The sequence below is a fragment of the Electrophorus electricus genome, chromosome 25, assembly GCF_041902795.1.
Source record: "Electrophorus electricus isolate QZ-2024a chromosome 25, ASM4190279v1, whole genome shotgun sequence".
NCBI lineage: Eukaryota > Metazoa > Chordata > Actinopteri > Gymnotiformes > Gymnotidae > Electrophorus > Electrophorus electricus.
In genome coordinates, this window is record NC_137521.1 from 5,940,346 (window position 1) to 5,962,022 (window position 21,677).

Here is a 21,677-nt window from a genome sequence, read left to right on the forward strand (position 1 = left end):
TTGTAGGAAGAGCGTCACATCACGCAGGCAAACATGCGGTGTTTGGAGAAAGCAGAGCGTGCACGTTCATTGCAGTAGCTAGTGGCTTCATGTGAATACCTCCAGACAAATGTCACAGCAGCCTGATGATCTGATTTACAATCAATCACAGCACTTCAAAGGCTTACGACAGGTGGGCGGGCCTCCTCCAGAGCAGCAGTGCCCAGAATTAATTAAACCAGCTCTTGACAATGTAGCCTGTAATTGAAATGCTGGGTAAATGAAGCTTTCTCATCTTGCTAAATGAGGTTACAATCGTTAATAACGTCAGAAGCTGCTGAAGGTGATTTTGGAGGAGTAGAGAAAATGTAACAACAAAGCAGTCGAGCTCACATAAATGCGCAGTCAGTTAGGCTGAAGCGACTTCTGGAAAAGAAACTTTTAGCGGGAGGTGGGAGGAGGAGCTTTGTACCTTCTGTCCTTTTGTGTGAAAATTGCACAGGCCCCCAACTGCTGCTTCTAACAGTAGTCTGATGGAAGAATCAGGTTATGTATTTAAATACGAGAACCTTTTCCATTCCAATCAGTAAGGGTGCAGACAACCCAGTCCAATCAGCCCAGAGCCGACTGCATCAGGGAAGGAGCGCAGAAGAGAAATTTATTAAAGATAAGAGAATGGATGGCAATCACGTCCTGCCTCTCTGATCCGTTTATGGTATCTTGCTCTCCATTCATGCTTGTGCTATTCATCTGCTTTCAGTTCTTCACTCAAAAAGCAATGGATGACAATATGAAATATTACAACGCGTGTGCAGACATGGCGGACAGAATGACGCTTATGCATTCAATTTCCTGCTAAAATAAGGAGGAAGAGGCAGACTGCACTGCCCCAGTATATAAACTGTAGGCTCCAGACACATAAACACAGAAAGGAGCCATACATGGAAAGAAAGAGCAAAAGGATATGGTTTAGGTTAGGACGTAATGTGGACGAAATACGTTCTGATAGCACGATATATTTGACCACATAACTATATGAAATGAATGCAAATAGGCCTGTGTGATTCTGAAAAATTATATAATTTCATAATTTCAGTAACTTGAATGTGACAGGTTGTTGTTTATGGAGTTCAGAGACATTGTGTGTGCACTTAGAATTTCCTAAAAGCACTGTAGTGCAAACCTATGCAAGGGTCAATAGTGTTAATAATAATAATACAAACAACTACAAGATATGGTCTAGCCCTAGTTAAAATTTGATTTAAAGATGAACTTAAATGGGGTCCAAGCATTGCATTTTGCTGCATTTGCTAAGAGGGTCTCGATAACCACCCATCGTAAAACTCTGCAGAGCTGGAGCCCCCTATGTACCTTTCTCTGTTCTAGTGCCACTTTCCGCCAAAACGCTCCAAGCATTTCTGACACTTGAAATTGTATTTGCCTTTAGCCAAGGAGCAATGCTACAAGCAAAAATCAATCCGTGGAAAAAAAATCCAAATCCAAAAAAAAATAATCCAGCAAAAAAAAAAAAAAGACAGAACCACGAAGAAACTAAAGCTACTGTTGCTCTAGCTTTAGATGCATAAAGTGTCTTTCCTTGCTGTGATTTCATCTGAATCCAAGATTTAGTTTAGCCTCATATGTTTCAATGCACTATAAGCCCTTTTTCCCCCCATTAAACCTCCTGGACTTGTTGGATTTCAAATGCTTGTGGTTTTGGCTTTAGGTCCGTTTCTCGGCTCTGGAGAGCGGCACTCTCCACTCCGTTGCTAACTCGCATGCTAGCCAAGGCGGAGCAGAATACTAATGCTTTGATGGGCTGTGGGTGAGTAAGACAACCCTAGTGTCACTACTCTCAGATGGATATTGATGGGAATTCAAATGCATTCCAGTCCTTCAATCCAAAGGAAATTCACTACTTTCACACGACCATTCCAAACAGTTCGACAGTGATGGCTTACTGCAACGGTCCACAGCCAAATCCAGCTACTGACCTCTACTCACCTGTTCAAAAACCAGAAATGACCTGCATGGTGCCGTTTGGATGCAAGCAGCTCATTTGCAGGCACTCTATTAAAAGGTATAAAGATCACAGCAGAAACCTGGATCAGACCTTTGATGTGCACTTAAACAGTTTCTCCTAATATGATTGGGAGCCCTAAGAGCTCTACCTCTGTCCTCAGCTGCATCCAACCAGATCCACCAGAGGTAAACAATTTATTATATGAGTAGCCAACGAAGAAGGAATCAATTGGTCATTATTTTAACTCGTTGGCGATTGTTATAATTCACACTTTAGAATGAAGCAGATCGGCATGCTGATCACTGCTGATCTCAACCTCATGAGATTTTCTGTCCTCGCACAAGGACACCCCTTTTTTTTTTCTACTTCCTGATCAATGGCATCGCTTAGTTGTTTTCATGTACCACTGGTCGCAAATAGCAAGGGGAAATTTAAAATGCACAACACAGTATAGTCCCAAAGGCTAGGATAAGTGCACTGTTTTGGAGCATCTGAGTATTAATTATGCATTCATCTTAGCACGGAGGATGCCATAGGTTAACATTATGAGTTAAGTCAGTGACACACACCAGGCCTTCACACTGATAGGAGGAGACTCTCTCTTCTATATCCTACAGTAACAATGATGCAAACTTGCTCGCATTGTAAGAACTTACTACACAGGATAATTGCAACTGTACCCACCCATGACACTAATTATGCATGCTGTTGACAAATAACACGCATGTGGCATATCTCCATGGAACCAAAGGTCTTCGACCGCAAAGCAAGAACATGGGAAGCTCAAAAGCAAATTTTCATCTCAGCAGTGGTAGCTGAAAGCACCATCTACATGCAAGCCTGCTCTACAACATCACGTTCCCACTGCAACCTCCCTCTCTCTTGGGAGTTCCAATATATCTTTCTCTCTCTGGAGATCTCGCACCTGAGGAAGAATCAAAGCCTAGGTCAGAACGTTTCTCTGCAATGCTCATTTAGTGACAGACACCGATTTGACTCCGATCTGAAGTTTTTGTTACATTTATCCACAAAAATCAGACCTAAAATGATGCACACTCGGTGCACACTCGCATTAAGGCCAGATGACGGCTCTTCAATATCTAATTCTCATTGCTGTGTCAGAAGACATTTTTGATTACCTAGGCCTTATATCAGTGCTCTCATGCAATTTTTCTAATGGAAATTTCTCATTAATTTAGCAGAGCCATATATCACTGGTATCTATTTCTTTCAAAGGTTAAGCGGAGAGCTATTGTCTAGCTGGGAGGTAAAACACAAAGCAAAAACAAGCACATAAATTGAATTGTGGGCGGGGGGGGGGATTACGTGAGCAGAAATCCAAAAGTAAAAGGAAGCTGCTGCAGTCCATTTGTTAGACACTGTAATTCAATTTCAGGCTCTGTATAATTGGTGCTAATTTGAAACCTTGTGCTCACTGCGAAGAAATGTAAATAAATGTCGCACGGAGACTCATTTCCATTCTCCTCTGCCCAAGGAATGCAGAACCAATAAAAAGCTATCAGTGAATGTTCTTTATGAATTAAGGTCTAGAGTTAGGCAGTGCTAAGCATGCACTAAACTGCTTGCTTAGTGGCGTTCAGTCGCACGGCCAGACATTGGTCTGGACATTTGCAGTGTGCAAATGATTGGTCGTATTATTAGAATTTGCCCATGCAAACATTTTTGGAGCACTTACAGCAGCTGCTACTTCAAGGCTCAGAAGTACAAAAAGCCCAAAAGGCATGAAAACGAAGCTGATTGAGGCTGCATGTGAGAGAGAGAACCTATCTCTCGCAGGCACGACTGCTCTGACACAAAGGAAACTCAGACCTGTCAGCAACAACCGAGTGTAGATTGCCTGGCGTGAGGATTACGGATCCTTTCAGTTAAAACCCTCACCAGGCGCAAAATAAACAGTATAACTAAAGGAGCTTATACCCCAGACTCCACTGACTGGGGTATTGCAAAGTGGAAGTTTACACTTCAGGCAGGGGGGGGGGGGGGGGTAGGTAGCAGCCCTAAAGGATCCCTGATGGCAAAACAAGTCCCTTTAAAGAACTCACCATGAAAAAGGCCCGAAGAACCTTGAAGACGCTTTGCACCAAATAAGAAGATTCAAACGTCTAACTTTTTTTCCACCTAAACAGGGCAGAAAGCTATTCTCAGATAAGTGATGACAGCTTACCTTTATTATTAACAGAATGTAGCTCCGATTAACTGCCACACACCGTGTCTCAGAGCAGAAAACCTGCTACTGCTACTCATGTGAATATTTAATCTTATTCCCTACTCAAGTGTCCAAAATGTTGGAAAGACAGCAGGGGCAGAAAGTTTTAGTCACAGTTGCAATGCATTACAGCAAACATCCCTAAAAATCCAGAAAACAAACTTTAAAAGCCCACAATCCATTTTACACCCAAATTTTACATTCAGTAAAGTAGTATGCAATAAAAAAACATACATTTAGTTTCCAGAAGCATTTTGTTTTCCCACCCATGATGACTGAGTGGTACATGAACTAGGGTCATAAGTACCACCCATGTCCATTATCATTTAACTTCTGTTCCTTCTGCCAATGCAATTTATCATTGTTGACTGAACGCTGGACTCTCTGACTCAGCCTTGAGATAAGTAGATATTTAAGTCTGCTTGAGCAGACACAATAACCATGAAGACATGCTGAACTGCAGTGAACTGCAGTGCCCTCTGTCAGTATCCCAAAGACAGCCTGATGGAAAGCTATCTATCTGCTTTTCTTTGGCCCCTTTTTTGTATATTTTAGGTTGTCAAGTGCCTCAAATCCACAAGAAAATGTGATTAATGAGCTGAATAACCTACAATGCCCTAATGGAATTGAAGAGCTACTATCTCTTAGAGAGTGCTTAGGTTCCAATATCCACTCAACTAATGAGCCCAGGCAGGGAGCATCAGCTGTTGTCTGCTCCCATGCTAGCCTATGGGAGAAAAACTCTTTTCTCTCACATTCTGAGTAATGGTCCACACGTAAAACGGGCATAGCCACGAAAGATAAATCCACTGTCTCGTGTCTGACAATTAGTGTACACTCGATGCAACAATAGGAGTGAGATCCACACTATCACTGGTGTCAGACCCTTAGACTTAAGTAGATAAGTCTGTTCCTTTACTGCCTAGAGCCTTTAACTAGAGGCATTTCAAAATATGCTAAAGCACAAATAATTGAGAGAATCCAAAGGGGGTGTTATTATAGCACCTTTGTAAATATCTAATTAAGACTTTTCTGCACATGAATGTCATGACCAGTTGAAAGGGTCTCATTAACCTGTTCAGTTACTTAACTTGTAATCGGAAGGTTGCTGGTTCAAGTCCCACCACTGCCAAATTGCCACTGTTGGGCCCCTATGCAAGGTCCTTGACCCTCAAGTTGTACTCAGTTGTAAGTTGCTTTGGATAAAAGTGTCAGGTGAATGGAAATCTTCTAATAAATGTCTACTAAAAATGGTTCTTTATGATCCAAGCATATTTAAGAGGCATAGCTGAATTGACAAAATCTATAAAACAGAGAGGTCAAGCGCAAATGTTTTACATAAATTTGACTATAAAGTATTCGAAAGGTTTGTAAAGGAAGAATGCCAATTGCAAGCATGGATGCCAGCCATATTTATTGGAAACATGCTCTCTCAGTATATTATTAAAGATTACAACCTTAAATATTTAGAGTGAGGCTGAACAAGGCAGATATTTGAAGCCTTAACATTTAGGCGAGAGTACAATATTTTTATTAATTGATATTACAAAGCAGATGGACCAAGAACTCAAATAAGAACATGAATGTTTTATACAAAGAACATAAGATATATAGCTTTGCATCTGAAAAAGGATATACGGACAACTGAACACCATCATCCATAACACAGTCTCATATAACAATGCATTTCTAAGCCAACTGAAATTGGGAAAAATTGCAAGTGCATTTCTAAACTTAAAATGACTGTAGGGTACAGTATGGAGTATTTCAGGTAAATCCCCAATGGAGTGGCTCAATGAAAGGATTAACAGCTTTGCAGGGAGGGCCTTCAGACAGGCCTATCTGCCGAGAACAGAGCCCCCCCCCCCCCCCCCCCCCCCCTCCAGCCAGCACTACAAATCAAAGTACGCCTTCTTTACTTCTGACGCGATTAGGGCCACCTCCATAACAGCTGAATCCATTAACATTTTGCATTTGGACCAGTCTCAAAAGTTTAGTCATATAGCGCTCTGTTTTGGAGAGTCCTCGCTCTCCTCTCGCTCGGAAACCGGTTGCCACGCAGAAGCCTCGCACGCAAGGAGATCCTACACGCGAGCGTGCGAGCTGACTGCGTAAAGTAAAGGAGAGGTGACCGAGTCCGTGGGGTGGAGGAAGCCCACCCGTCTCAAGCCGAAACCGCAACCGATTTGGTTTGCGTGCACAAAAAAGCAAAGGAGCAGCGGTTTTAGCAGCCGGTCTATGCGCAGGAGAGGGAAAATTTGAAGCCAGCATTGTCCTCAGTTCAAGATTGAGGCTTTTTAAATTATTATTATTTTAAACGAGGAGACGTGGTCCGCTCCCTGCACGAGCTCCCGCTGTAATCAAGGTCCGACTTAAGCTCGTTGCGCTACGCGCGAGCCAAGCGGTAACGGAACACCACGCGCATTACGCCACCCGGCGCAACGAGCGCGAGGGCTGGGGACATGTATTTGATATCATGCCTATGTGTAATCGCTCTTCAAGGCCCCCAAAAACACCGAATATTGCTGGATGGAGGTATCGCCGCCGTGCAATCCTCCGCAAACGTTTACGTGCGACACGGAGAGCAAGCATTTAAAAGCTAAATGAACTAATTCTAAACGAAATGAATTCATTCGTTCTCTCCGACATGCCGATGTCCTTCTCTCAAACCATCTCCATCCCTGTGAAATGCGGCGCTCGCATCCCACTTGACTCCTCCGCAGAAACGGGTGCAGCGGTACTGAGGAGGAGGCCCTCGCCGGGTCTGTAGCTCTCCGGTGCGCGGTAGCCGGTAGCCGGGGGAGGGGGGAGCCTGTTGAGTTCACAAAGCCTTCCTTTAAACCCCTACGCAGACCAGCATCAGTGACGCCAGTTCCTACGAGCCGCATAGTTGAAAATAACCACGTTAAAAAGCATGAAAATCATGCTTGTTAAAGGGTTATTGTTTACAAAGCACAGCTTGGTACTAGGAGGTAGGATGCCCTATTGTTGTTCATTATTTTCCATGGTTTGTGTTCAATATTTTACATGGTTTAGGTGAATGCTGTGCCTACCAATAATTGAATATCTACCTCCTCAGCCACAGTTAAACAACATTCGCTGCATGGTGACCTTTCTTAACCCTTTGGACTGAAGCTGCATTGTACTGGGAAAAAAAAAGGTTTATGCACCAAAAAGTGGTAAAACCTCAACAGCAGTGCCTCTGAAATAATACACACGTTTTGAAGGCTATCCAAAGCATGGGGGCACTTCTTTTTGAATGTCCCACGTTAGGTTAATGTACCTCGACTATTAAGTGTATTGGTTTACAGAAATGCCTCCCCAAGCTACACTCCCTAATGAACTTATGGCAACTCGAAGAGGAAAGCCAATCATCACCCATAAACCATTTGAATAAACTCTATTACAGGGTTTTAAAGTGCACTACTGTCAGACTGGGACTTGAGAATAATGTCCACTGAGAGTTCCCTGTGTTCAGACTCAACACTGGTGTCAGTCCATTAGGAAAATTGAATCCCTCTCATGGGCTTCCTTGAACAAATGAGCATTTTTACGTCCAGCGGACCAACACAGGATAAAATGCACTCTGCCAGTGCTGATATATAATGGCTACCTAACATCTGGCTGAGGACTCCCTTGGTCTGCCTATGTACTGGATTGCATTTGATATTTTAGAACACACTGGTGGGAACTCCCTCTGAGTTAGATATTGATAATAAGATTCTGGACAACTCATAATCTTAAATAAAGAAAATGTGATTAAAAAAAAGGACAGCGAGTGAAATGAACAACCTGCTTCTCAGAAAGCCATTACATATCTCAAATAATAGATAATAACAGCAATTCTTTTGTCCTTTTTTTTAAAAATACAAATTTAATATAAATTATGAATGAATTCAACATAAAAATAGATCAGATCAGCAAGAGAAAATGGTTTTAAACCTTGTAATTTATATTTACTAACAGATGTAGAGCATATGAAATATTACATGGGCAGGTTGATCCCCAAATTCCGATAATTAGAAGTCATAGCAGCTTTTGATGGAGTCTACTTTAAAGCAGCTTTAGCTTTTAACCACAAAATGAGTGAAGATGCTTGCTGAAATGAACCTGTTTAAAAGCCATTCCTCTTCTATCACCATTATCCTGCTTACTGTACTTCCATCTCCCTTGCTGCACTTTCAGATGGCAAGTGTTAATTACTTTAAAAAGCATTATCATTCAGCTAAGACAGGAGCCTAATCATGGTCAAATCAATAGCCAGTATGTTAAAGACCCACTAATGCCCAAGAGGCCATGATACATGAGAAATAATGACCTCTCTTTTTGCTGTCTCTAAGCAAAGCCAAAGGCACTTGCAGGCCGTGAATCAATATTGAGCTCCTGGAGCAGTTCCGACAACGTCACTGTCCTTGTATGGAGGTGAGAATGTAGCATGTGCAGGGGTAGCTCATCTTCCTGTTCCAACACGAACAACGGCGCGCCGGAGGGAAAGACGCAACAGAGACGAAGTGTTGCAAGCCAGAAGAGAAAAGGGCACGAGGGAATAAAGGAGGTCTTCACACACGGGTGGACAAGTAGGTCAGCGATAACTTGTTGAGGCCAACGACTGGGAGGATTCGCTCCCGTGGTCGGCAGTAGGGCTCCCAGGCTCTTCCCACACTGGCATTGTTTGGTAGAACCTTCCCCAACCCCCTTTCAGGGCTACCACCACGTGACGCCCCCCCCCCCCCCCTTCTTTTGTGAGAAAGCCTTAGGGGGAAAAATGGCCCTAGCCGGGGCCACCAATTAGCTGAGCCCCATGGGGTGACATGGGGCATGAATAGAGCCGCCCCGCACCTACAACTTCCTCCAGGCTCTGTTTGGCCCGCGAAAGAAACAGCACAGGCGACCCCTGCCTTGGAAGTTCGCGATGACCTGTTGATTGGAGTGTGGCAAGGTGAGTTTTACAATATTGTTTCTTCTTTGTAGGTGTCGTGCAAATGGGGCTACGTGCCCCTGAAAGCAACGCATGCGAGGCCCACCAAGAGGGCCTGGATCCAGACATAGGAACCGTGCACTGCTTACGCCGCGGTGCAGTGGGTGAGGCCTCTATGATGACCCCTGTGTTGAGGTCTCGCGTGGTCACCTCCTTCACTCACAACACCAGGGTGAACTTGCTCATTAACCACCAAGCAGCAACAACAAAAGCTTGTAAGCATTGTATAACAGAAGCAGGGAATAGTCACCACAATGTGTTGCCATCACTTCCAAATTTTACATACCTTTTAAGCACGGGGAATGTCAATGGCCGTATCCAGTTACATAGTCTTATATTACAGGTGCACCATGATGCATGCAATGGCAATCAGTTTCCGCTGCCACTAAACAACTTATTTTCCTGGCATTCTTGCATTTTCCAATGCACTGTAAAAGAAGCCAGATAAATAATCTCAGCCAAATATAAAATGCATCTTTGATACCATGTTAAATCATTGACAGCAAACAGGAACAACCATGAAAACTGCCCAAGGAATAGATCTGAGTCAAACGCTAGTGTTTGTGTATGGCACAGGAAATCATACTGTCTAGATGCTCACCTGGCTTTCATGTGGTTCTTTTCTATGATAAATAGTAGATGTGTTTGGGATTGAAAACTCCCTATTTGCCAAATGTATCCCCATTCTCTCACAGCAGCTGGAGGAAAACACCTCCACGGGGGCTATTCCTCTTGGTTACATCATTTGGATGTGTGCTACTGCGCTTCTCAGAGTCTCATAGGAAACTGCAACTTTCTGCCAGCAACATCTCACACAGCATCTGGAATTATTCGACCAGATTTGCACTTGACCTAGATCTGTGTATAGTCTTTGCAAGTTTGCAAGTCACCTTTCTGTGATACAGTTTAGTGGTCATACTGCAGTCAAGTCAAAATGCTTTGGTGTGACTATGTGGCTTCCCGTATAGTCAGTTTTCTTCAGAATCCACTTGCTGGCATAGAGGCTTCACATACACCTTTAATTACTGTTATTCTCATTCTCTATCCCTCAATCCTAATACTTTAGAGGTCTAAACATGCACACATACACACCGACCCACCCACACACCGACCCACCCACACACACACTCTCCAACATACAGAAACTATTGCATCCTGTCCTTGATCTCTTTGCCTCACCTACTCAATGAATTACTGGTCCATAGTCAGGTTTGGCCTCTCCGTCAACATGGTTGCTAGGTAAGTACATCAAAACAGGCTACAATTCCACCCTGTAGTAAGATATCCATTAACAACAGGCATCCAGTAGATGGATGATACTGACTTTGCTTAAGTCTTTGATAAATATGAATGCAGTGAATAGCAGTTTGGCTTTCTGGATGTTTTAAAGTAATGGATGTAGTAGCTAATGTCTGTTTGAGGTTCAGCAGTCCTCTGTTGGCTATGCACATGAAAACTCCCAATTTTTTCTGTCTGACTTTTAGTAATTGAATACTACAGCGGTGCTTCAGCGTAGAATTTGCGGGTGCTGCTCAGCAAGTGTCCATTATCATTCAATTAAACTTCAAACACGCTGTTGTCCAATTTCCAGACAGAGCTAGCCTGTTCACTCTTTCCCGTCTATGCTGTCTGCCATAGATTAATGACTCCAGGTTACCACCGCAAAGGAAGTTCAGGACTGTGCCCCAAAGGCAAAGAGACTGAGTTCTAGCCTAAACAACAGGAAATTATTTTAGCCAGCAAGGTTTGTGAAGGTCTTGCTTTTGATAAACACTAGGCCATGCTTTGCTGCTCTCAATATAAGTTGATTAGAGTCTTAATTTTCTATGGCCTCCACGCACGCACGCACACACACACCTCTTATCTTACATATCTTATCTAACAAATGATAAGATGTTCTGTAGCCAACATAAAACAAATGGGGCATGCAACTGGTTAATTCTGTTTTGCAGTTCTGTTTTCACGTTCTCATGCTCTTCAGCTGTCCTGGCCATTTATTTATTTCAACCAAGCACCATTAACCATTTCAGATGAACATAATCTGAACACCAAAAACAGTCACCTCAGCTATATAGTTTTTGAATTCTCCTAGAACTCTAGAATAGGTTTTTCTTTTCTTTTTTTCCTCCTGACACTTTTCCCACTGTCCGCTTGGAAATCACATTCTGCTACCATGTCGCTACTGTTCTTGACTTGCCATCCATTAAAAACAAAACAAAACATAAGTTCAGAATGAATCCTACTCTTGTTAGGCGTTTAACCATTACACAATGGCTTTTATATTAACTAGGGAAGCGGACAGCCCTGCACCCCTCTCATCCTGCTGCCTCTCGGTTCCCTCGTCTTTCTGAGCAGGGTCAATTAAGCCACCTAAACACTACACACTGTCACATTCCATACGGGGGGGTGGGGGGGGGGGTCGCCAAGTGAATGACTACTTTCATTAAAGCAACTGGGAGAAACAAGTTCGGGAACAATTACCATATGAAAAAAAAGTGGAATAATTCACAAGCTCAACAGATTTCCCCTGGTCTTGAACTGCCTTCATTCGAACCCCATTAGTGGGAAGACTACACTAAACGCTTCCACTGGTACCCAGTGAATGGGGCAAAGTGCGTTGGTATCTTCAGAGAGATTCTGCTGTCTATCTCTTTTATGCCGAGACAACCATGGGTTATTTTATGGATACATTCGTGCTACCTCTTTCTGAAAGGCATCTGGCTTGTTCCTGGCTTTATTAATATGGTGGTTTGGGATTTTATGAAGGATCTCACTCAATAGCTTCTTCAGCACAGTGAAAACACTCCACACTACACCCTCTCTTTTACTGATGGAGGATGTGTCATAGCTGCTCACTTGACACGTTCTGTAGTTCTTTCTGCTGAGGCGAACCTTTGAAAATCACTTCTAACTTGGTAAAAGGAAGGCTTAAGAGCGTTTTCTTGTGACTCATCTTGTTCATCTCATTTACAGTAGCATGTCTGGAATCTAATCTAATCTAACAAAGGTGATAATAGAATATTGCACACAGTGGAATACTGCGCATCATTCAAAGTAAAATGTACAAGGCCGTTGCTTAACTCTTTAACCAGTATGCGCTTTAATGAAGCCTTCATGATATCTGACCAGAAAAACCCAAGAAACCTGATCGTTTCGATATCCCCGAATCAGACACCCATCGGTCCGAGGGGGACACTGGACCCAGCACACATGGCCAGGCGTCATCTGATCTGTTAAAAGCGGAACCCATTAAGATACCAGACCTGCAGCTGATGCCACACCCGGCTCGGTGGCGCACATGCGTACAGCTAGGCAGCTGTCCGCCCGCTGTGTGTGTCTTGAGTTTCTGGCATAGTCAAGTTCCAAAAGCTTTGTGTCACCACCGAATAAAGCTGACGCCCGATGGACAAGCGCAAGTCACCCGGTCCTTGCCTGTGGTGGAAGTCTTGCCTTTTCTGAGATTTCGTGAACATCTCTAGGGGGTTCCTTAATGAGATTCCACTTTGATCTGCATTTCCTTTACAGAAACGAACCGAGGTTTTTGGCTTTGCTTGGGTTTCTTCATTCACACCTGCTGCACTGAGATATTGGAAAGGAATGAAAAAACTTTTTAAGGGAGCAGTGATTATTTCAGGTGGGGAATATTCTGCTGAGTGAATCAAAATGCCCTACATGTTCCTATAGAAGATTCTGGCACTTGTGGGAATATGCAGCAGTTGTTTGCGAATATTAGGACAAACAAAGTATTAAGTGGTTTGATTGATCAGAATCTAAGTTACCATTCGATAACCTCCAAAACATAATACAATGCATCTGTGCGAGTAAATAAAAAATCACCAATGGCTTTAAATAGCCCTATGTAGTGGGCCTCATAAAATCAATAGGGCCAAACCACAGTTTCTGTCTTAGTATGATCGTGAAAGATCAGTCTAAGGGTTGACAAACTGCAGAGGATAAATGTCTTCAGAGAGAAAGGTGTGTTATAAATGCTGGAAAAAACAACAACATCAGCATGAGTGGATGGACACAGCAGTTACAATATTAAGGACAACTATAACTGTCAGCAAAGTTTAACAAACCAGCAATGAAAAACTGAGGCTTCACGCATAATTTCACTTACACTACCAAACCAGCAATAAAGCCTCTCATAGTCTCACATCAGTTTGCTCTAATGGGGTGCTATGACTCTTACTCCTAATTTGAACGAAGCCCTGTAATAGTGCTTGTGTGCTTTTGCCTGTGGATGATATTCAGTAGTTTGATATTTGAACCAAGCTAAAAGATAAACGGAGCCCAGACTGATCAGCCAGGGGAGACAGATGGAGAAGCTCACAAATGAAAGAGACCGTTGTGCCAATTCAAAGTATATAACACAATAAGGTAGTGTATTGCTCGAAATTATTCTAACCTCCTCCAGATGCGTAATTTGTGCGGCTACATTTAATTTAGCCCACCAAAAAATCTGCCCAGCTGCGCAAAAGATGCCTATCTATCTATCTATCTATCTATCTATCTATCTATCTATCTATCTATCTATCTATCTATCTATCTATCTATCTATCTATCTATCTATCTATCTATCTATTTAATTAATTAATTAATTAATTAACGTGTTAGTCGAAAATGTGTCTGGCGACAAAGCGAAGGAAGGCGTTGGACGCAAACGAGCCACCTTATCGGCTCGGAAGCGATATGAAGCGGTTTGTTTTACATACGCTCCCTGTCATTAGGACGCGCAGCTGGCCCTGGACGAGTATTCCTCAAACGAGTAGTACAGAAAGGAACATGCATCCCGGGGGCCCTAAGGGGGAAAGATCAAAGTCAGGTGGGGAGGAAATGTTTCTGCAATAATAATGGCTGGATCTCCCGCACTCTCATATGTAGGTCAATTGTTGCACAGGAGCTGTGCGGCTGGTTTGCGTTTCATTCCTCCCTATCCAGTTGCCTTGTGTTAGCCTGGAGAAACTCAACACGGTAGAGCCGTCCGCTGACGGTGGTGTTTGTTGCTGAAATGCATGGTAGTGTTCTAAATTGTCTTCTTGGCAAAACAGTTGAATATTATGAGTTGAATATTATGAAATGGAGTGAGGCAACCAGAATTCGCAAGTCTAAAAAGGCATATTCGTTTACACAGTACGAGACAGCAACTATCCCAATGGCACAGATCAATGTGTAATTTATCAATAGCACTTAGAAATGAAAAATGAACTTGGAATATTAAATTTCCATATATGGCATTCAACGAATGTAATACACTCTTTAAATTCATTTACCTTTTAAGAAATAGTGAGGAATTGCATGTTTAAAAAGAATAATCTATATTTTCTCTGCCATTTAGCTCTGAAAATGCCATTTTGAGAAAAAAAAAGATTTGCATGAAACAGATCCCCAAGATTACAGAAAAAAAAAAACCCTGAATAAACTGGCTTATAGAATAAATATGTCTGACAGAGCTTTGTTTGTTTTAGCTCTACCCCACGTGTGGTTCCTCTTGTGGCAGAGGAAGGAGACAAAGTCAGGCTGTTGAACAGGTCCTCTGAGAGTGACGATAAGTGCCCCTGTCTCGTCTTTGTGCGCCAGGCAGACGGACAAGCAGGGGCAGAACACTGGGGGCCTTGTGGTCGAGCTTATATTACGCGGCACACGACGCCACATGGCTGCAATTTGTTCATTAGATATGTAATAAATGTACACAAAGGACTATTATTGTTAAACTTTCACTGACGAGGCTCAGAGAGTTAAAACCTCCCCGGGGCAGCCATCAGCATGGGCTCAGTCATCTAGGCGATGCAGAGATCCTCTGGAACAGCTTAAGAATAAAAATTTGGACGACGCAATGTCTGAAGTCAAGCAACAAATATGCACACTCACGGAGGGGCACATCTAGGAATTTGGAAGATTATTTGGAGCGCGATTTACTTGCAGTAATCCATCTGACAAAAGCCTTTCATTTCAGATGAATATCTTAGCACGGCCTTATGTAAATTTGCTAACACTTGAGAAAAATGATATGCAAAGGAGGAACTTCAGTATAGCTCGAGATAATCTAGTCTTCTTCAAGCCTTACAGCGGATGCCTCTGGCAGTGACGCAATCCCTTAAAAAAATCTGACAATCTGCATCGTCCTCAGCAATCCCACCTGCAGAAAGGAAAGAATGATGCAATGGAACCTGCAACCGTATAACCTAAAAGCCACCTGGAGCCCTCTGACAGCCCTGGATGAAAAAAAAAAAAAAAAGGGCACCACCACCACCCTAATTTTGTAACTCTTAACGGGTGGCCCATGCAGGAAAGGTTAGCGATATAAGAGAAACAGAGGGCAAATCACGTCGGCTTGGACTCCAGCCCGACAGCGCTGACAATGACAAGGTTCTTTAGAACTGAAGCCACATGAAAGGCACAGGAGAAAGTCTCTCCTTGTTCTGTGCCCTAAAAATATCCTCTAGAAAACCAAAGAGATGAGGAGTTACAGCGGCAGCAGGGCTGTTAAAACAAGACAGATGCGTTCAGGGCTTATAACTAGCAATTCTGTCTATTCTTATATGAGGATGAGGGGAGTAATGGAATAATGGCTAACGGAGTGCTTAACAAGCATTCGTCCCAAGAGGCTTTGCCACATTTCCTGTTCGACTTGTGGCGGGCGATCAGCCTATGCCAACCTCATCCACTTGGAAAGCACTGATGTAAAATGATACACATTCTCAGGTCCAGACCTCGCACTGCAGAGCATCATTTACACTTCAGGCTCTCATATCCGATGAGTAGGCTCAGTTCAGCACGTCTTACGAGATCGCTGCCAACCACCAATGTACGCTGTGTCACCACCCAGGCAATAGAAAACTCATCTCCCTATCAGTGTGATACTGAAAAGCCTATCTGCCACTGAATCAACACAGCAGTTTCATTCTATCTATTGGAAAAAAGAAGATATTTCCTATTTCACATATTTTTGGCATCTCCGAAACAGCGATCCAATCATACTAATGACAGCCGTGCACTCATTGTCAGGCAGGATCTCTTGGGGCGTATCATCTCGACACTATCTAGATCGAACTGCCAACATGTGACAGAATTACCCTTTCGTCAGCCTCCTAGCTGCTTTCTGGAGAGCGGAGACATGGCTTTGCTCACACTAATCAACACCTTTGAGCAATCCTCCATCGAAAGGGCCTTGGTCCGATCCCGAAGATGAGCACCCTCTGCTTCCCCATCATATCTTCTATATCTCACGAGCCCATCTCCATCGTGGGCAGTAAAGGCACTCGAGCAAATGCCAGCGGAGGCCAGAGTGGCCCCTTTAAGTGCCGCCCTGCCGGAGAGCCTGTTTGGAATCTCCGGCCCTGCACGCTCCCTGCCTGCCCCTTCCCACAGACACCGTGGCGCTGTCTTGGGGCCCGAAACTATGGCAACGGAATAGGAAAGTACTCGCCATGGCTAACAGAGGAGAGAGGCTGGCTGCGCTGTGGACAGGGCTGCTGCGTTCTCCATCTTTGGCAACCCTGCACCACGCCTCTCTGTGCCTCGCGTGGACCCAGGACCCGCGGCGGAACGCGGCGTGCATGAACCCGGGCAGGTCACACAGGCACGAGCGTACGTGCCCACAAGGACACCGTGGAAAACTCCCAGAGGCTGAAAAAACAAAGGACCTGCACAGTGACTCACGGGTCACAGCAGTGAAGCGAGTCTGGAGAAGCATCCCCATGTAAAGAGGGGAATACACAGGTCCTGCATGACCACATGATACTGCAGAGTGACTTAATATAGGGATATTTGCTTACCAAGTGACACCTTGCCAAGCTAACAAGTAAATTGAGCGACCATGAATCAACACAGCAAGTCAACAACAACACTTACCTTTTGCATTGTGCTCACATGTTATCAAACACTTGAACCGTTTTGTATGGACGATGACTTAGTTCAGTATCATAAGTATCAGTTGCACCTCTGTTAAATGCATATCTTAACAAAAAGGATTATACCCAGTGTCAAAGGGATACTGATATCCATCAACTGAGGCAACAATAGTATTATTAAAAGGACTGGACATCTTTATAGAACAACTTCATATGAATCATCATATGAAAATCATAACCAATCATAAAAGACAAAATCCTTGTCCAGCTCTCTGCTGTAATGAATTAAGGAAGAAATCCCAATTTCAAACATGACTTAGGATCTGGTTTTGCTTCATATTGTTTATACCAGCTGCATTTCAAATATCATTTACATTATAATCTGGCCCTTAATGAGCAAGAGAAGCCAAAGACATCAACGCCACCGGAAGACTGTTGTTTTAATCCACAGCCAGGATTATGAGTGTGTGGGCTAGCACAACATAATGACAAGATAGCAAGTTGACACTAGTTCTCTCCATCTGCATGCTGATGGAAAAGAAACGATTCTTTCTGTACAGAGCATCGTTCCTAACCGGTGGGCATTCACAGTAAAATAATGGCATTATAATAGCTTAGTTGCGAATTGGACTGAAGCCGTTATGTTTTATTTTGCCATATAAGACTTTACACAAACAGCATAAAAAATCACCTAAAACTGCTCCAATTATCAGGCTGCCTGCTACCCGGCCCATACACTTATAAATAATACATGACCATGGAATTCACATGAAGCCCAAAATCCATGCGATATATCGACAGTGCATCGTAACTAAGTGTAATTCGTAAGCCTGCATCAATTATTCAGGTTGAGCAAATCTGCCTGCCCTTGACAGAGAAAATATAAACGCGCCCCTGCAAAGTGCAATTCAAGACCACCAGGGTGACCAATCCAGATCAGTCACACAGAATGGCGACCACGCTGCCATTGTTGGGGAGGGAAGATCGACTGCCACATCGAGCACGGCTCCGCATAAAAACACATTATTTCTTGCACTGCCTTGCAAGTTCACTTGATGCTGAGTGTTACTGTATCAACAGGAAAATTTATTGCATTTTCAGATTGCTGAGATTTGGAAGAAAATAAAATGGATCAAACACCCAGTCAGCCATTCTGTGTTATTAGTACTTTCTGTGCTGTTGAAAAGAGCAGAAACGTTTGGCCTGGGTTTATATTATAGTGCTTTTATTCTTCCGTGTGATTTGTTTCACACACACACACACACACACACACACACACACACACACACACACACACACACACACACACATACTTCTTTTTCAACTACCACAAAGCAAGAGCTACTTACGACACGCAGACACTACAACATGGTCAAATGTACCAAATGATCACAGAGCATCACCAGATTCTGAGTGCACAGTCTGCCCTTTTCATGCTTGCAATATAACTGTATTTGTGTGGATGCTGCAAGCCATCTGGCAAGCTGATAGGTGGGATGCATCATCACTGCTGGCTATGATCAGCAACCTGCCCCCCCCCCCCCCCCCCCCCCAACAATTGATTCCAAGCCCCCAACTGAATCAATATGAGAGAACTTGGGATGCTGTGTTGCATGAAATACATTGTCATCAGTACAAGGCGCAGGGTGAAACAATCAGCAAAAAAATCTAATATCTAATAATTAAGGAACTTCATTCGGAACAGCCCCGCTACAATCACTGTGCCAAATTGTACCAGTAGCATTTGAAATGTATAAATAAGCAGGAATGTATTACACTAATTTGCCTGTTAACAGCACTGAACATTTGGTGCTATACATTTTGTAATACAGCACATGTAGGCTAATCTCATGTCTGTCTGATTTACAACAGACTAGACACAGGAACTTCCCAACCATTGTCAGCCTGGCGCCTTATCAAAAGAAAGCCCAGAAATTGCTGGACAAATGAAACTGACTTAAAAAAAAAAAAGAAAATCTATAACAATTTAAAATCAGAGCTTAAAATCCTTTCGCCCCCCCCAAAAATAGCATTATAAAAGTCTCTTCGAGTTATGTGAATATAAAGCAATAGATAGTTTTGGAATCATGGCATGGCAGTTTGCCATCAGGGGGAAGAATAGCTGCGAGAGATGTGGACAATGAACCCAACGACCACCATCTAACGATTCGCCATCAAATACATTACCGTCCTATCACAGAGACTCGGTGGGTTTGGGCTGGGCTTTGTCATGCTGTTCCCTGTGCAGAAACACATGCCCTGTATTGTTGTGGCCAGGCAGAAGTCTGGCTCTTGGTAGAGACGGGGCAGACACGGTCACACCCTAATGTGACCTCAGGGGCCAAAGGCCAACTTCAGCTGGTGCTCGACCCTTCTGCATCACGTCGTCTACGCCACGTAACAGCACTCCCGCACCTGTAACTTTAAAAACGGCGATGTCCCGTTTTGGGGATAGGGAGAACTACAAACCCATTTGCTTTGTCTTCCTTTTTAAGATTAGCAAATGTACCGAACTGCAATATTAACCAACACAAAATGGATACTGCTTAAGAACCTCTGAACTGTACTGTAGCTGTATAAGTGGATCGAGCCCACAAAACGGATACCTTTGGATACCTTTCGACTCTAATAACGTTAAAAACATGTACGTAAAACTCCAAAGAAACGGAGAAAATAACTTTGAAAGCGCATAGCTCTTGTAGCGTTTCACTAATTTCACGTCGCCGTGGCTATCAAAGATGCATCGCGCTTACATTAACAAAAGTCATTCATAAGAATAAATCAAAGGCGCACAATGTTTTAGTAACATTTTCATGCGTCATGTTAAACGTTGTTTTGTTTTAAAAAGTAATTAAATACGTCTTTCTGTGTGCTATTTGTAGAACAAAACAATAAAATATGATTTAAGAGTAATTCAGTAAGACGAATTTATACTCAAGAGATCTCCAAACCATTTACATCTGAGCAGCTGAATTTCAAGGCGACATCCACATTCCGTTTGCGGCATTAATATCCCTCCACACGTTGTAGTTGTAGGTATTTGAGTTAGACTTTAAAGCTCAGATTTTACGTAAATTGAACTCTTACACTGCAAAACATCGCTATAGAAGTTTTGCACGAGTGACGTCAGTTTGGACCATCGCGTCGAAGCGCACTTGTGTATAATGTGGCCATAGCCTCACACCTCTACGGCACACACTGAGCAAACTAATCCAAAACAAACGCTGTTTATTTGAAAATGAACGGGACGTGTCGTTTGTCTTATCGCTGATCGGATAGTGCAGTAATTCCAACCGAGCGCGTTTAAATTCATAAAGAACAATCGGTAATATATGTGCTACTTTTCCAGACCGTCGCTGTTTCATCATTACATACCGTGTTAGCGCGCCCCTCTTTAAATCGGAATATCCATTGGAAATCCAGTCGAGATCCGACAGTATCAAAGCAATCCGTGGACACGACTGTAAAAGAATAAAAGTGAGGTCCAAGAACTAACGGCGAACCATGCGCAGCTCCAAAGCGCGAAACCTCCACAAAAGCGGCTGGTCATCCTATTTGGAGATGAAGCCTCCTTACTAGTACACAGCTATCTCAGCTGTCACTACATACCGGGAGGAGCTAAACCGAAGACTGGAGCCTGGCGGATGGATCGGGATCTTTTGTCTAATAGCGGTGCTGTCAACGGAACGCGCTGTCCAGCGTCTCCACCGGCGAGGCTGTGTTTCGCGCATCGTTTTTGTAGCCTAACCCCCCACAAAACTGTCAAGTTATAATGCGCATCTAAAGTGTCTGTTTTTTTTTCTGGTGTTTGCTTTTCAGTTAATTAGACAAAACTATGGGATTTCACGGAACAATAGCGGCAGACAAGCGCGCCCCATTATGAATGAGAGGCTATCCGTCTAACCCCATCATCATGCAATTTCAACCCCCAACGAGACGAAGACGGAGCGACTTAAGGCGAGGCCTCCCTGCCTTTGTCTATGGGAAAAACCACTCCGGTGGTCCCGTCATCTCCAGGCACAGGCTTTATAATCGCCCTTCAGGCTAATCTCCAAACTAGCCAATCAGTTCAAAGAACAAACAGCACCATATCCATTCAGAATTGCTACTACTCACTTGCTTTGGTCAAAGTTGGAAAGCATTTTATGGAAAAAAAAAAAAACCAGTTAGTAAGGGTCCACGCAATTAAGCAGTAGCTCACACCTCAACTTGCACATTGTGGCGATTAGCTAAATTACACTGTAGCTATATTTTACAGAAACGTGCAAGTGGACATTTACTGTCAGAACAAACTGCAAGTATATCAGCGCGTTTTACGTATTTCAGAGGTTGCATCATCAATTTCCAATAGCCCTCCATGTAATGATGAAAGGGTCCGCCTCACCATATGTGAGGTGCATTCTACTTTGACCCCACAGAAAAGAGCTAATTTAGATGGTCATCAGTTTAGCCACAAAGCCACACTCTGTTCCAGGTTTCCAGATCCAGATTAAGTCAAAGTATAGATTTAAAAGATTTTCCACTGATTGCTGATGCCAAAGCCATTGGCATTGCAATTTGGTCCAAAACTAGTCTTAACCCATGTCCAGGAAACAAGTCCTTTGAGTTGCATCATCA

The 21,677-nt window shown here is 43.3% G+C and overlaps 1 protein-coding gene across 4 annotated transcripts in view; it reads right to left on the bottom strand.

Moving 5' to 3' along the window:
* Positions 1–21,000, bottom strand: part of sema6a (sema domain, transmembrane domain (TM), and cytoplasmic domain, (semaphorin) 6A) — a 56,136-nt gene extending 35,136 nt beyond the window's left edge. For 2 of the 4 annotated variants that reach the window (XM_081707697.1, XM_081707696.1), the window contains exon 1: positions 20,436–20,999. The gene's annotated coding sequence lies outside the window, so the exon portion shown is untranslated. Of the gene's footprint in view, positions 1–20,435 lie in introns of all 4 variants that reach the window. The other 2 variants (XM_026999762.3, XM_026999763.3) reach the window with 2 other exon arrangements.
* Between the last annotated feature and the right edge of the window lie 677 nt (positions 21,001–21,677).